The sequence below is a fragment of the Lytechinus variegatus genome, chromosome 14 (assembly GCF_018143015.1).
Source record: "Lytechinus variegatus isolate NC3 chromosome 14, Lvar_3.0, whole genome shotgun sequence".
In the NCBI taxonomy this organism is placed as follows: Eukaryota; Metazoa; Echinodermata; class Echinoidea; order Temnopleuroida; family Toxopneustidae; genus Lytechinus; species Lytechinus variegatus.
Genome location: NC_054753.1, coordinates 984,088 through 1,002,229, shown reverse-complemented (window position 1 = coordinate 1,002,229; position 18,142 = coordinate 984,088). Strand labels below are relative to the sequence as shown.

At 39.1% G+C, this 18,142-nt stretch overlaps 1 long non-coding RNA gene across 1 annotated transcript in view; it reads left to right on the top strand.

Annotated features, from left to right (window-relative positions):
* The window catches only part of LOC121427808, a 41,992-nt gene that overhangs the window by 18,273 nt on the left and 5,577 nt on the right, over window positions 1-18,142 (top strand). The window contains exon 2 of the long non-coding RNA XR_005971717.1: window positions 8,481-9,674. This is a non-coding gene — a long non-coding RNA (uncharacterized LOC121427808). The remainder of the gene's footprint in view (window positions 1-8,480; window positions 9,675-18,142) is intronic.

Sequence of the window (18,142 nt, the reverse complement as noted above, 5' to 3'; positions counted from 1 at the left end):
CTTGACTCTCCCTCTCCATATCTTCCTCTGTCAGTCCGTCTCTTCTTATCTCTCCCTCTTCATATCTTCCTCTGTCTCTCCTTGACTCTCCCTCTCCATATCTTCCTCTGTCTCTCCTTGACTCTCCCTCTCCATATCTTCCTCTGTCTCTCCTTGACTCTCCCTCTCCATATCTTCCTCTGTCTCTCCTTGGCTCTCCCTCTTCATATCTTCCTCTGTCTCTCCTTGACTCTCCCTCTCCATATCTTCCTCTGTCTCTCCTTGACTCTCCCTCTCCATATCTTCCTCTGTCTCTCCTTGACTCTCCATATCTTCCTTTGTCAGTCTGTCTCTTCTTGTCTCTCCCTCTTCATATCTTCCTCTGTCTCTCCTTGACTCTCCCTCTCCATATCTTCCTCTGTCTCTCCTTGACTCTCCCTCTCCATATCTTCCTTTGTCAGTCTGTCTCTTCTTATCTCTCCCTCTTCATATCTTCCTCTGTCTCTCCTTGACTCTCCCTCTCCATATCTTCCTCTGTCTCTCCTTGACTCTCCCTCTCCATATCTTCCTCTGTCTCTCCTTGACTCTCCCTCTCCATATCTTCCTCTGTCTCTCCTTGACTCTCCCTCTTCATATCTTCCTCTGTCTCTTGTCTCTCCCTCTCCATATCTTCCTCTGTCTCTCCTTGACTCTCCCTCTCCATATCTTCCTCTGTCTCTCCTTGACTCTCCCTCTCCATATCTTCCTCTGTCTCTCCTTGACTCTCCCTCTCCATATCTTCCTCTGTCTCTCCTTGACTCTCCCTCTCCATATCTTCCTCTGTCTCTCCTTGACTCTCCCTCTCCATATCTTCCTCTGTCTCTCCTTGACTCTCCCTCTCCATATCTTCCTCTGTCTCTCCTTGACTCTCCCTCTCCATATCTTCCTCTGTCTCTCCTTGACTCTCCCTCTCCATATCTTCCTCTGTCTCTTATTGACTCTCCCTCTTCATATCTTCCTCTGTCTCTCCTTGTCTCTCCCTCTCCATATCTTCCTTTGTCAGTCTGTCTCTTCTTGTCTCTCCCTCTTCATATCTTCCTCTGTCTCTCCTTGACTCTCCTTCATATCTTCCTCTGTCTCTCCTTGACTCTCCCTCTCCATATCTTCCTCTGTCTCTCCTTGACTCTCCCTCTTCATATCTTCCTCTGTCTCTCCTTGACTCTCCCTCTCCATATCTTCCTCTGTCAGTCTGTCTCTTCTTATCTCTCCCTCTTCATATCTTCCTCTGTCTCTCCTTGACTCTCCCTCTCCATATCTTCCTCTGTCTCTCCTTGACTCTCCCTCTCCATATCTTCCTCTGTCTCTCCTTGACTCTCCCTCTCCATATATTCCTCTGTCTCTCCTTGACTCTCCCTCTCCATATCTTCCTCTGTCTCTCCTTGACTCTCCCTCTCCATATCTTCCTCTGTCTCTCCTTGACTCTCCCTCTCCATATCTTCCTCCGTCTCTCCTTGACTCTCCCTCTCCATATCTTCCTCCGTCTCTCCTTGACTCTCCCTCTTCATATCTTCCTCTGTCTCTCCTTGACTCTCCCTCTTCATATCTTCCTCTGTCTCTCCTTGACTCTCCCTCTTCATATCTTCCTCTGTCTCTCCTTGACTCTCCCTCTTCATATCTTCCTCTGTCTCTCCTTGACTCTCCCTCTCCATATCTTCCTCCGTCTCTCCCTCTTTATATCTTCCTCTGTCTCTCCTTGACTCTCCCTCTCCATATCTTCCTCTGTCTCTCCTTGACTCTCCCTCTTCATATCTTCCTCTGTCTCTCCTTGACTCTTCCTCTCCATATATTCCTCTGTCTCTCCTTGACTCTCCCTCTTCATATCTTCCTCTGTCTCTCCTTGACTCTCTCCCTCTCCATATCTTCCTTTGTCAGTCTGTCTCTTCTTATCTCTCCCTCTTCATATCTTCCTCTGTCTCTCCTTGACTCTCCCTCTCCATATCTTCTTCTGTCTCTCCTTGACTCTCCCTCTTCATATCCTCCCCCGTCCCTCCTTGACTCTCCCTCTTCGTATCGTCCATCCATGTCTGTTCCGACCACTCAAGTACTTCAAATGCGGATATAAATCCTGAGGGGAACGGAGTCGAGGGCATTGGATATTGTTTTAGGAAAACGAAATGGGTCATAATAATCTAAACAATGACAGTGATTTTATTCATCTTACGAACAATCAATTATAAATTGGCACGGTGTTGTTGCAAACTTCATATCCAAGTCTGCAAATCGTATACATGTATACACATTCGTACACACCCTGTACCACACAGACAGCAATCGTTTCCGATTAGATTTTGTTATATATGCTACCCATACAGATAAAGTAGATAGAAAGGAGGGGACACTACATGAAAATAAAACTAAATAATAGTTTAATATCTAATGAAGACTAGAATATACTTTCGTGGAAAATTCAATTTGTAATTATTAGCAGCTTTATGAAGTGTAAGCCTGTTAATTGCGATGAAAGACAAGTAGGGAAAGGTGCATTTAATTATGGGCATGCCGATGATTACACTTTACCTTATAATCAAATCCAATACAACGGTAAATTTTTAAGAAAGATATGATAATTATCAGATTAGCAATGTATGAAAAACTGCAGCAGCAACCTTGATTGTTTCATGCTCGTATATCGCACATTTTTAGTCAATATAGTTTCACATTTCGTTGATCAAATCTTAAACAACCTTGGGAAGATGTTCGGCACGTGATCCAGCTGCAAGGTAGATGTACAGCGTTACGTCAATTTTGACAAGGAGCACGAGAGAGAGAGAGGCAGAGGGGATGCGTGGGGGAAGAGCGAGAGGGGAAGATAGACAGAAGCACAGATAGGGGAAGAAGTGGTAAGGATGTCACGCGAAGAGAGAAGAAGGTAAAAAAGAAGAAGGAGAAGAAGAAGGCGAAGAAGAAGAAGAAGGAGGAGGAGGAGGAGAAGAAGAAGAATAACAAGAACAAGAAGGAGAAAAGAAAGAGAGAGAGAGAAGGGGAGATAAAGGAGTGGGAGATCGAAAGTGATAGAGAAATCAACAGAAAGAAATAAAGAACTTACCGGTAAGCAGTAGATGGCAGGTTCGAATCCCACTGGTTCCAATTTTTTCTGACTTATGATTTATGATTTTCATACAGATCGAGCATACTGATCTTATGATTTTCATTACAGATCGAGCATACTGATCTTAAACAAATAGGAGTAATGCCGAAAATTTGTTAAACAAATCCAATTGTTTATCTTATATTAATACATTGTAACTCAACATAATTCTTATTGCATGAACCTTGCGATAATAATATTGAAACTTAGTTCATCGTTTTTGTCACTAGTGATGAAAAATAGGCAATATACTTTTTCACCAGAGAGTAGCGATTGGTCCGATTTAAATTTATAATATTTTATAATGTATAAATATAAACACTAATGTCAATATTCTTGGACTTGGAGAAGATTAAACCCACAGTAATCCAGCCATGATAATCAGAATTGTTATTATATATCTGTTAGATGAAAAAGAGAAATTTGCTTTTTAAAATAGCTTATTGTAGTCATATTATCACGATTAAAACCCACACTATCAAATGGAAACCGTTGATGGCATGAGAGCGATCAGGCGAAATAATATTGTCGTGTTTTTCCAGTATTTTAAAAGTGTGTGCGTAGGGCATGTAGGGGGGGGGGGTAACAAACGAAGAAGGTGCACAGACTCTCAACAGTTTGGTTACCACGTTTACGGAATAACATTGGCTTTCCATCACTGATCAAGAAACAAATTAACCGATCAAAAAAATTATACGATTTTTTTTCTATGATTGGCACGATTACCATGACTAATGTGATACGATCCGATACGATCACACTGCGATTAAGACCATAGTTTTATTAAACATCGCGGTGCAAATCGTGACAGTAAAATTAGCCAATGCATTCAAATGCTTCATGGATTTAGGTATTTGTAATATGAAAAGTCCGAAATCTTATGTGAACACACCCACCAGCGCACCGAGCCATCAAGCAGGTGGCATCTTGAAAATTGAGTTATAAACGAAATGATGGGGGACAGAACAAGGACAGACACAATCTTCCCGTGATGGAGAAATGGAATTTAAAGGTGGACATTGAGGGGGGGAGGAGGTTCGCATGAAGAGAGAAAAATAGAAGAAGGAATAAAACATAAGGAAAGAAGGGAGAAAATGAGGGAGAGAGAAGAGTGGAAAGTGGGGAAATTTAATGTGAATAAAAAGGAATAGAATGGAAAAGGGAGAGTAGGGGAAAGAAATAGTAATGACCTTTTTGGATAAAGCTTGGACCGGTATTTAAATGTTATGAACAGGAGAAGTGTTTTTTATTATGAATACCACTATATTGTAAAATAAGTACATATCACAATTAAATTATTCATTTTTGTCACCATGTCCCTTCAACAAAAGTCTGTAAACAATGTTTCTTTTTTTTTAATGACAGCTAACAAACATCCTATCTCATCAATGTATGCATATTTTACTGAGACTTCGGAGAGTCACAATAGTAATACTTATAGTCATAAACAAAAAGTTTGTAAAAAGCTACGTCTGCCCAAGCCTCTATCAATCACCATTCATTTCCTCGCGGCTGTCTCGCTTTGTCTTAAATACAATTTTCGTGCCAGTGCTACGCACAAAATTTGACTGGCCAAACGTCCAGGTAATGATTCCTTTTAAATGGGTTGACATGACGGATAAAAAGGGGTTAGTTTTTCCCCACATCGCATCGATTCAAGGTCTCTGAGGATTGTGGGTAAACGTATTGTCAAATATGTCAAGCCACTGTGGTTGACCAACAACCTCCCAATTCACGTTAAGCTTGAAATAACAGTGTCGTCTCCATTTATTTTGTCTAGGGGTACTTTTGGGGAAAAAGAGACAAAAATTAGAAATCCCAATGTCAGGCAGTGCTGTTAGTGGCATAGAAAGGAACTTCTCCTCTCCCCGCCCCCGGCAACAATTCTCTCCCACCCCATCCCTCCCCCAAAAGAGTAGTCTGTCATATTATGACAGTGTAAACTATTATGAAAGTGTTACTTCTGATTTTATTTATACACAATGAATTGATAATTCGAAGCTTTATCACGTTTTTTTTTTGGAAAATATAGCTCCTCCCATTTTAGTTGATGCCCATTATGATATACATATTAAGAAACTACGATGTGTGGGTAAAACTAATTTAAAAGAGGACTGCGTCTGAATTTCAAAGATAAGTTTGCATTTCTTGACGGCTGATTTGCTATACTTTCTTTGACACCCCATTTAGAGGCCAAGTGATGCACAACATTTAAAGGAGGTAAGACATGGCTGAGGTGAATTGTCACCCTTAAATAGGATTTATTCCTTTATTAGAAATACAAGAAATAGAATTAAAGATAGGCATATATTAATAATGCTATCATCGAGTAAAATAAATCATTGTCTGATAACAAACTAGCTTAACATTATGATTATATTTATTTCATGATTCCTTCCCGTGTGACTTTCAAAGTCTTTTTGCAGGGATATTTTCCGACGAAGGACACTCAGTGATGTATCAAAATGTCTTTCTCTTTAATTTTTAATCTCTATCAAGGCCCATCAGACTACATTCATCCATTTGTCATCGGCCATGCGTGATCTGTAGGGGGAAATAAGGAACATTTCAAGAAAATCTCGATCTGTCTTGTTGACATGAATTCTCACCCTCATCTAAAAGAAAAAAACGGAGTGTTTTTCATACTTGTTTCAGTCAGGAATTAAATATTACGAAGTTGTAAGTTGGAGAAAGATGATTACGGTAATCTCAACTTTTCGCTCTGTAATCTCTAACAAGTTCTTATTATGTTCGAACTGAAAGAGTATTTGACCCTAAAGGCCTGGTTACACCGCCAGAACTTTGCTGGGGCGTTCCTGGAGCGATGAAAAAAAAATCCTCACCGCTCGTTGCCGTCCACCACCGTGAACAAAAAACGCTTTAAACGCTCGACCATCGCCAATAGTCCCTCCTACCGCTCCGAAGGTTTTGAGCTGCACAAACTATTGCGAGCGGTGAGGAGTAGGCAATTTTCCGCTCCGGCCGCTCTAACAACGCCCAGTCAAAGTTTGGCACCGCTAGACGCTAGTTCATGAACGCTTGGGTCTGCTAGGCCAACGCAGAAGTTCTGAACGCTAGACTATCACTGCTTTGCCTGCTTTACCCGGGCGGTGATTAAACGTTGCACAAATTTAGGTAGAGCGATTTTAAGCGTTTTGCAAGCGGACATGGAATTGCTGGAAAGGTGTCGGGCGTTGAAGCAGCGACCCATGGCGATGATGAACTTTGGTTTGGCGTTGGTATGAAGGTGTCAGAGCGGAACCAGAATTTGATGAACTTTCAACTTCAATCCGAAAATCTATCAAAACTTCTATCAAAGCGATCTGTTGATGACCTCCGCAGTCAAAAGCGGTATGCCGCTAAACCAACTTTAAACCCTCGCCGAACCAACGGCTGCAGGCGCAGAACGCCGCTCTATCGACGCTCGCGTCACCGCTAAACCAACTTTCGCTACCGCTCCCTAACGTTAATCAACGGCTTCGGCAGTGCACCGCCTGTGTTTTAGATGTTTTCCTCGTTTTGTGCGCGGTGACGAACGTTATAGAAATTTATTCGGCCCCTCTCCCTACTATTTAAGGAACGCTCCAGCAAAGTTCGGGCGTTGTGACCAGGTTTTATTGTATGGCGGGTATGGGCCTATACACACCCACCTTCAATTTCAGTTGAAAATTCAGCTCCTCCAACTATTGTGTATTATTTTTTTAACCTCTTGTATTTATGTATGACAGCTAGGCCCATGTTAAACAGTGCATAACACATGTTAGGCTAACATGCATGCATAAATAATTCTTGATTGCCACTATTATTTCCTGCAGTGGAATAGCAACAATTCATTAATTCATATCACTGTTCCATAATAAAGAATATTAAAAACAATCTTGTCATACATTTTGATATGTAAAAAGAAAATGTCCTTTTCAAAACCTGCCATGGCAAATTATGGCTTCAGTCTATGTCACACCCTCTTTCATATTTTCGTACTCAAACAACATACCTTAATTGCCTGACTGACCGACCGAACGGGTGACCACCGTGCATCTAACACTCTTGAACACTGACCAACCAGTGTGACCCCTAAGGTGGCGCCAATTGCCTGCTTGTGGTTTGTTTGCATTCATTTCTCTCTTCCTCGGCAATACAAGTAAGATGCATTAAAGTATTTGCTGAGTACAAATAACCTAATTTCCGATTTTACTCAGAATCAGATGTCATGAACAAACGCATGATATTGATAACAGTATAAAATAGTGGTTTTGATGATAATGATGATGATGATGATGATAATGATGATGATGATGATGATGATGATGATGATGGTGATGATGACAATAATAATAATTATAATCTTAATAGTAATGATATTGATAATGATAATGATAATAATATTCATAGTATTAATAATGTTACTAACAATAGACTTCTATAAAGCGAGGTGCACTGTCATTATTGACCAGGTTATAGCTCAAGCTCCCGTTTAAATCAATGAACATTTAAGGAATTATTCCTGCTGGTAACCATGGCCCTGGGAACGATTTTTTCAAAGGGGGTGCTAGTTTGGAAAAATAAAAAATTGACAGGCAAAACAAACAGTTTTCACTACAAAATGAAGATGATTTCCGTTAGGAAAAAAAATGTGAAGCAAAAGAAAGGGGGTTTCAATACAAAATAAAGGTAATTTTACTGAAAATTCTACTTTTTAGCATACATTTACTTATCGCATTATTTTCCAGGGGCAACTGCTTATGGTGTACATCACATGCAGCAACCCCAGGCAAATATAGGGGGAGGGCGCTCCAGCAGCCCTAGCACCCCCGCTTACCAGTGCCATGCTGGGTATCCATTATCCTCATATGGGTTGATTACATCACAATATGGATGAATTTTCTTGCTAAAGGTAATAACGTCAAGGCTGGGATTCGAACGCATGACCCTTGTATGGCCATCGTATCAAATTACACAGTCTCTTAAGCAATAGCTAATTTGTATGTTTTATACATGTACAATTTTGAAAGAAAAAAAAATGTAAATGTATGCACAAGTTTCTTGATTAAACGCAACCTTTCTCCACAAGATGAAAGAAAAGTAAGTCTCGACAACACTTTCATTAAACATTGAAATTTGATTTATTGTATGTGACTTGCGCTATGAAGGTTGATCATTCAGTCTAATTCAAAGCGGTAAAAAATAATATACAGTATCTATTTTTAAAAATCACATTCATCAGTTTTCAATTTCGTGTCCTTGATGTATGATATTGTCTCGGATGTTAATCGTCTTGATTAATACACTCCTATTGAATGTCAGTTTAAATCCTCTAATGACATACGAATTAACCCAGTCATATTTGATTCCATATTTATTTTGCCTCTTTCAGATAACGTTCAAGGCCGCACTGATTGGTTCCAATGACGTGAACGGTAAAATGGATACCCATTGAGGAGGGGCTGTATTCCAGCGATTTCAATTAAATCTGGAGAGAGTAAATCGGCAGACGGATTCAGTCGGGACGCGAGTCTGGAAAAAAGCTGATCCCGCGAACTATCTCTTTCAGTGCCCTTCGCGTATTGACATAGCTAACAAGATACACCAATGCACGAAGAGGTGGGTTACTATTTGCACGGGATAGAACACGTGGTTGAGGCCGTACCTGACTTTAGATTCCCTATGTGTTTTTAGCAGATTGATATATCCCGCGATAAAATTCCATCGTGATAACCGCTCGCTCGGAACCATACAGATAATGACCTCGACGACGATTGTTTGGATTGAAGTGTAGCCGTGCATGTCTTCGAAAGATTCGCCACTCTCTCTCTGCACTCAACGAACACCGATATCCGAAAGTATTTTGCCTTGTTACTTAATGCTACTCCGCTACGCGTCTTTTGCTAGCAACATTGTTTCGATACTGGCAGTTTTTTGCGGATTGTATCATTTTGGATAGTTGTGTCGAAAATTCAAAATAAGTTAATTTCAGACACGTGATAATAAAAATTTACAGGGAGGGCTTGCTTATCGTCCATTTTGTCAGAAAGTCGCACAAAATACATCTCACTTAGAGTCCAATAATTAAGACATCCTATTAGATTTCGGATCTTTCGAAAGATTGAGGTTTAATTTCTTCATACGGTATTTAATGGTTTATATTCCTGTAATCATTTTGAAAAAAATGTAAATTCTGACTTTTGTATTGCGAGAAATTAAACATTGAAGCTTTTTTGTTGCATTTTGTGGATATTCGCGTGACGTTCTATTCGGGAATTACAGTGACACGTGACTAGGAACTATATTTAGCACACTTTTTCGACTTTTCTACGATGTTGTTCACGACCAGGGTTGACTAGGCCTGCTGCAAAATCAGGAGAAGATATGAACTTCGTATTTTTTTCGATTAGATTCGAAATAAACGCAATACAGACTTAATTTTTCAACAAAGTGAATATTTTCTTGAGGAACGTATAACTTCTGGAAGAAGATCAATTCAACATGTATATCAGAACTCGAATCTGTAATCCACTAATCACGTTCATCCCCATCCTGCTGCTAGCCGTCAAGAGCTCATGCGGAAATGGTAAGTCTATTCATCTCATACATTACCTTCACCGCTACCATACAATAAAGATTTGAATTGTGCTGACATTTTAATGCATGATATAGGTCAATGAGATGTGTAACCTTGCAAGGAAATCAAATTGTGTTATATCCACGCAGTCACAACTCAATTATAGTTTGTTTCACACTAATGTCATTAATGTGTCTGTCTAAGATGGTCGGTGCGTGTGGTTCATCGTGATAGCGATTGAGTCTCTCTGGGGTTGAGTATGGAACGCGAATTGTGTGCTGCTTTATTGAATTTCTTCAAAATCATAGCTATTTAGCATGCTTTTGATACATGGTTTTATTTCATCCCAAAGGCCAGTTAATTTTTGGCTGAGATATACTCTATATGATAAATTCCAATATTTCATAAGATATTGCAAATCGTCATGGTTGTGAAAAGCATTGCATCAGTATTTATCGTCTGACCAGTTTACAACTTGTGGCAACTTTCTTTGATTTTAACTGGCAGAGAAACACAGCTCAAATGGAAAATGGTGGATAAAACGGACTTTGTTTAATAAAAACATCCGACAATAATTGACCCTGAATCTGTTAATGAAGAGTGAAATAAACAGTTGCCAGAGTTATAGATAAACTTAACCAAAATCGGCTACCTAACCGTTGATAGCAAAATATGCGCAATCATTTTCTCCGATAAATCATAGCTAAACGAGGAATGGTCATGACCATCATCAAGTGTATTCATTCGAGGAAAGCGATCTACCATGGCCCGAGGGACAGCGCTCTCTATTACTGCATACACCATTTTACAAATGATCCGCAGGTCCGCGTATACATGAACACATGTAATATCCAGCGATATATTGTTGTGATGTTAAAGTACTCCTCGATACTACAAGATATAGCGCATGTTATGTATGTCAACTTAACCAGATTTGTGTAATGTCTATTCCATATGACATCAACCTACGTATTGCAAAAACCATGTTCGGTTCTTAAATATGAATTGTCGAAGAATGGTTCATTCATTGGGTAAACCGCGTATAGGCCTACCGTTGCACCGTCCAATTCTGCCAATTAAGTTAAGTGGATATGGTAATAAATTGGGAAAGGTTCTTGTCATTCATTACTCCTATTTCTTCCTCTTCCTTTCTTGATATTAATTTATAGAGTGAAAGTTGAACTTAGAACTTGAGGTCATTCTAAGTATCCCCTCCCGGCGTGTTTGCTTTTGTCGCTTAGTGTAAAAGGTTTATCCAAAGGTCTCACCTTAATATGCAACGCTTGACCAAACCCCTGGCATGTCGCTCTGATTTACGTTGGGAAAGTAAGAAAAGGGAGGCTTAATACTTGGAAATTGCGTGTGTGTTTTTTTTACTAGATTACTTTTCTTTGATTTCAGCTTTACAAAGAAAACAAAATGTACTTTAATAGCATTTCTTTGTTCATGTTCTATGTGGGTCTTGTTGGAGTAACATGGTGTCACATGATGATGAACAATGCGAATTGTATTTCATTTGAAGTCATATTTTTTATGTGGATTTATATCCTAAAGAATGTTTTTACATTCTCTCTGTTTTATCTACGATTTCAAAATTCATTCATAGTAGAATCAAAACTGAATTTCTATCAGTTTTGAAAGGAGCAAATGTGTTTAGAATAGGTTTTTTAAGGAAAAAAAATCATCGCATAATGTCCTCTCGGTTGGATGAATGAACTTGTAAACGGAGGATGAAATATGCTTGACAACTTGTAAAATGTAAATATTCCTGATAAATGAAAAATGTATGGAAATAAAAGCAACGTTCCTGACTTTATCGCTGACAATCTAGCTTATACCTACATGTAAGTGAAAGTGCGTTAAAGAAAGGTGTAGCCGGCTGCGATGTAAAAAGAATGTTAATCTGCTATACAGTATCTGTCATTTTGAATTACGTCATTGCCAGAATGGCGATACAAAACATCCTGAGATAAACAATAGAAAATAATCGACATAGGTATATAACTTAACAACGTGGTTTAACTTCATTGTCAGTATGACAAAATAATGATAATGATCATGTTGGCAAATACCATAGGATCCGGGTTTTTTTATCGTACATTTTCCGTCAAATACATGTATTTTAGTTAAATCTGAATATTGCCTGAAAGAGAATGCCGAAGAAGAATTGGAATGTTATATGGCAGTTAATCCCCACCGAGATGATGGATCTTCACATATGTTGAAAGTGCCTTTTTAGCTAAAAATGCCCCGGGAAGCGACAATACCAGCCATAGAACGAAAGCATCATTCATCTTTCAAACCCTTCAGTGCAGCCATCCATCTCAAAAAATATGTGAACTTCTCCATTGCTGATTTTGGATGCACATTGTCTTATATTGATTTACAACATGCATGTAATATTTGCACAACGTTCGGCGCTAAGAAATTACTTTCTCCTTGTGCATGATGGCATGGACACTTTCCTATATTGAATAAAGCTGAACGGAGATCGATACAATATAAATTTGTTTCTCACATGGTGTCTCACATATTGTTAGTGATTGTATTACTTCCTTTGTGTTATGGAACACTTCAGGCTGTAGTTAGATTGGTCAGGGTACTAGTCAGTTGGGTTGAAGGGATATATATATTGCCACATATCTTATTATAAACCTCTCTTTCAGAATGCCGAATCATCAATTCTTCTATTTGGTCACAATTGGTGCATATGCGTGCAAAACAACAAACGAAGATTCATGAAAAAAGTATTTTAAAAGAACTACAATATATTTTTATACACATGTTTTGTTTTATCATGTTTTTATTTAATTTCATACTGTGTATTTAAAATGTTCCTTATCAAACACGTATGATTGTCATTCTGTTCTGAATAAATCCTTAGATTGATACCGATATTGTAAGCGAGTTAAACGTAATATCACTGAGAACTTGGAGAAACTTTATTGCAATCGTTGCAAATTTTATGTACATTTACATCAATTCATATGTGGTTTTGGTACGTTTGTAAGGAGCAGACCAATTATCAATTGCAACCATACTATTCATTTCAAGACAAGCAATTGATTTGCATTTTGTTGTGCAAACCTTTCACTCGAGTTAACGGGTCTGAATCTGTACAAAGACCTGTGTCTTGTAGGCCTTTTCAAGTTTTATTTGCGTTAGTCTGTATAGTGAAGCCCCACTTGTTGATCAAAATTCCAATTTGGGTCCCTGTCTCCAGAGTAATTCATTCGGACACCTCACCTATATATTACTTTTGTCACAATTTACAAATTTCTAGCAAACCCTGTCAAAAATCCGTTGACGACTGTATATTGTCAATCAAGGAGGAATTACAAACAGTATACCTCAGTGCGCCTCATCCAGGTCACGCCAGTCAGACTATGTATTGTACAGGGTTTGGTAGAATCAAGAAAAGCGAGTTTGAATTCGTACATCTTGTTGGGTATAAAGATGGTTAAAGTGTCCAATTATTATAAAAGTGCAAAAATATAAATTCAAACGGATAAACTTATTTTCTACAATAATTTATCTATATTTTGTAGTCTGGTCTCAGAACATGGAGTTATCTGACGGAACAAACGCTTCGCAATGGTACCCGTAAATAGCTTTCATGATCATGTTTATATTTTTGAAAGGTTAATTTCACATAATTTAATCATACAGGATGAACGAACCTTACGTGCTTACATTGCTTCATCAAAATATTTCCAATAAAAGCTAATTTTCATGTAGATGTTTTGCCACGTGCTGGCTTGGTCGCTTATCTTTTAACCAAACCTGTGACTTTTCCCGCCAAATTTCAGAAGTGTGTCGACGGTTGGGCGTGTCATTGTTAGCGCCAATTTTGAAGAATACAATACGGACGAGTTATACTGCAAGAGGTGGCGGGAAAACTCAGCTGGAAAATTGTGAAGAGAGCCATGAATAAGTCTCAATTTCTATTGACACCATGCGTGTTTCAACTGACCTAAAGCATGTCAGGTGAAAGCTTTTTTACTCTCTCTCCCTCTCTTTCTAGACTCTCTCTCTAATTTTCCCACTTTGTATTTCCCCTCTCTTTATGCAATTTTGTTTAAGTGCATTTAACTTAACTTATACAGACCTTTATCAAGTAAACATTAACTTGTAGGGCCGTTCTTTAACGTCACTTTTAACCCATCATCCGAAGTACGTGACCCAAGGATCGAACCCCAAACCTCTCCATCAATTTGTAATTTCCTTATAATGTTTACTTCGGTTGCAGGCGTAATGGAAAATGCCAGGTCAATTTAAGAACATACTTGTCTAATTGTTGATACGTGTTTTGTATTACTACTAATCTTTGAGAGTTGAAAAAAAATATTCAGAACATTTTGGTTTAAGAAAAACGACTCTTGTTGCTTGTCATCTTTTCCGTTTTTTTTTAATTGTTTCAATTATTATATGTTAGGGGGTTTTGCCCAGGGGACCGTTTCATGAAAATTGACAGCACTGACGAGTTAGCTTTCTCTGACAGCTGCCATAGTAACAATCAGATACCAGTGCCTTTCAGCCAATCAGAACCAAGGATTTTAGTCAGTGCTGACAACTTCAATAAAACACCCACCTGGTCCTGATTTCACTCAGTGAAAGTACCTAAAACTTTTAGGCTTCTAAGTGACTTTATGTACATCTGGGGTAGTATTTTCCCAGATGAAGGGAGCTCCAGTTTTTGGAGTGATAGTCTAAATACGTAAACCCTTTGACAGAACTTTCTGAAACGGCGTTTGCAAAGCGACACAGGCACACCAACAAAAACGAATGTAATCTAACCAATCGTTTGCCATTTACAACAATGTAATAATTTTGATCGGTCTGAGTATTTTCCCTGGGGTGACTATAGCATAAAGACACGCTCAATGTTTAAATGTATTTGGACTTGAAATTATCAAGTGCAGTGGCGTAATGAACCAAACATTTTGTTAAGGGGGGGCTAGATATGGCGAAATGAGCGAGCAAAAATTTCGAGATTTTTTCGCAACAATCAATTTTTTGAACGATGTTGACATAATATTCAGAAAATATCATATGCCACCCTTCTTTCTTTCCCTTCATAATTTCTTTATCTTGGTAGTGATTCTGTATGCCGCTGATCAAGAGCCAAGCTAAAAATATCTGGAAGACAAACCGAAATACATGAACATTCGAAATTTGCAATGAAATATTGTTAACATACATTTTAGAGTATCCGATATCCGGAGTGATGATTTCGATATATTCATCTGTAAATGTCTTGCAGACACCCTCTCAATGTATAGACCGATAATTACTAGGAAAATTTAATCATGATAATTACAGAGCACAAATACGAGACAGAAAATTCTGAGGGTACTGTTTCCATATAACTCCTCCCGTTGCACAATTATGGAATCAAATTACGACAACAGCGTATAAATTCGTTGTTTTTCTCACACGGAGTGCATGATTAGATTTATCATTTGCTCAATTATGTTGTGCATTTTTTTTCTGATGCCCATGTGTGACTGCGCAGAGTGCAAGGCAATAACATGTATGCATTGTTGATAAGGCTAGGACTTGTTGCAGTGTGATCACATAGTGGACTATTCGAAAATATTATTCACACTGCTTAAACGCTCATATCCAACATTATTAAGATAAATTATTTTCACACTACACTCCAAAAAATCCGGTGTTGATTTAACACCAGCCCGGAATCTATATATGTCCACACCTGAGAATTGTTGAAACAACACCAGTTTGGAATCAAACCGATGCTGTTTTGATACTAATTGGTGTTGTATGAACACCTATCGGGTGTTACACCGAACGGAAACTGGTGTTGTTTAACACTTCTTTGTTGTTGACATATTTACATGTAGATTCCAGGCTGGTGTTAAATCAACACCAGAGTTTTTACAGTGTATGGACACCTCGACAGTGTGACTGTTCACAACCTGGTGACATGGTGGACTCTGTGAATATGTGATTAACCCGGGGGGCCAATTACATTGACGAGTGGATACCATGCGCGACAAAAAAAACACGTAAAAAGGATGTCCTTTTCACGATAGGGCACGTTACGTACGTAACGTGAAAAGGGTGTCAAAAACACAAAAATAATGAAAAAAGGGTATCTATTTCGCTAGGAAAATTACGTGTTTAGGGTCGAATTTGCGGGGATGATAAAACAAAATTAAAATGTTTTATAAAGGATGTCCTTTTTGCCCCAACACTGCGTGTTTAGAGTCCTATTTGCGCTAGGTGTAGAAGGTGGGGTCGTAGGTAAGGTAAAGCCGACAACCAAAGGACCCGTAACAATAAAACATTCCTGTACTTGTTTAGGGGTTCATTTCAGGGAATATTTGCCAAGAGTATCGATTTGTTTCCAATACTTGTTAAGGGCAGGGTTTGACACGCCAATACTTGTTAAGGGGTGCATTTTCAGAATATGGAAATTACGTGTTTAGGGTGCTTTTCGAGACCCCATGGTCGCGCATGGTATCCACTCGTGAATGGAAGTGGCCCCCGGGTTGATTAACACTGTTGAAAGACTCAAAATGAACAGTGTGTAGATGATTTCACATCGCCCGAATTCACAAAGGTGGTTTTTAAAACCCACGGTTGAGTCCATGGTTTATGCAGATTTCCTGTACAAATGGCGCTTAATTTAGCGCGTATCAGGCGCGTGTATAACACAATGTCCAATGCTGATGCGCGCTTTTGACACAGTGCGCCAAATTGACGCCTGTTACCATGGTTAGATACGCTATTTTATTCATGAGTCCACTGCTCAAGCAGAGGACTCATGAATAAAATAGCGTGGATAACCACGGCAACAGGCGTCAATTTGACGCACTGTGTCAAAAGCGCGTATCAGAATTGGACATTTTTCAAGATACTCGGTAAAATAACCGTAATTTATACAGGAAATCTGCATAAACCATGGACTCATCCGTGGATTTTAAAACCACCTTTGTAAATTCGGGCCAGTGTGTTCCACACCGTGAAATCACTGTGGTACACGCTATGTGACACTGTGTTTCCCTGTGTGACGGTTGTTATGTGTATGGTGCAGTATTATGTGTGCGGTTAGATAGGGTGTGAGTGTGTGGGCGAGGGTACATGTGAGAGGGTGTGTTCGTGTATGTGCAGGGAAATAAAGTTTTGCTTTGTGTATGTGCATGTGGATATACATTATGATTGCCAAAGAGAGAAAAAGACGGTGCGTGCATTGAAGTTTTATGTAGAGGGGTATGTGCGGGTGTGTGTGTGTGTGTGGAGGGGGGGGGTGTTTAAGTGTATTTGTTTGTATATAGCAACCCAGTATAGGAGATGTGTCGGGGTTCGAAGTGTAAAATTGTGACTTTGATATGTGCGCGTGTGGTGCATGTGCACATGTGGGAATGTGCGTAAGTACACGTGTGTTCTCAGTAAGAGGGAAATACATTATAAGGGTCTAGCCATCGAATGTGTGTGAATATGGGTTTTGTAATCTTTAATTATGGAAATTGTAAATGATACACTTTATGGAAAATTAATTGCTGATATTTTTGGACACGTTATAGTACTCATGATTTACAGGGGTTCATATTGCCAAAGGGTGACGTATCCTTTACATAATTGCGGCACTGATTGTTATATTTCCCGCCAAAAAAATCTTTGCAAACAAGATAGTTAAAATGTTGAGCATGAGTCTGAAGACATGAAAGATATTTTTTTAAAGTGTAATTGATGTTGAGACTACCACCCTTCCTCCCCCCCCCCTTTTTTTTGGGGGGGGGGGGCGCTCAAGGCGAACTGAAATCAGAGGCATTATATGAGGAATAGAGGAAAAGGGAAAGAGAGGGCGAGAGAGAAATGCAAAGGGCTATTGATTTTTATTCATCATCTCTTTGAGGAGACTTGGCAGTGTTAACGCTGACATCAGGATAAAGCAATTTGTTTGTATCTGTGTTCGTATTGTTTTTGTCCCTTTTTATATTAGCAGTCTTGTCTTTTAAGTAGAAATGTGTATGTGGGGTGGGATATACTAATATTATGTGTTACGTGTGTATGGAAGCATCAGGGTATTCATGTGAGGTGTGTGTGAGCGAGTGAGCGTGTGTGATTGTGTAGATGTGTGGGTGTGTGTACTGGTTGATGGGTGTGAAATATATAAAAGACAATGGGGGGGGGGTGCGCTTGTGACATGTATGTGGGTGTTCATTGCATAATCTTCTCTTTACCATTTTGTGTCTAAATTAGATATATGTATGCTATATGTGTGTTTATGGAAATCGATGTACTTTGCGACATTTTTAAATTCTCATTTTGGGTACCAAAATGCAAGGTATTGATTAGCAGTAGCGTACCTAGGATTTTCCACGGGGGGGGGAGCAAAATCGTCTCCCCCCAAAAAAAAAATGATAAAAAAGGTCTTCAACCACAAATAAAGGATTTCGTGCGAGACAAAAAATTAACAAGCAAAAGGGGGGGGGGCAGGGATAGGTCCC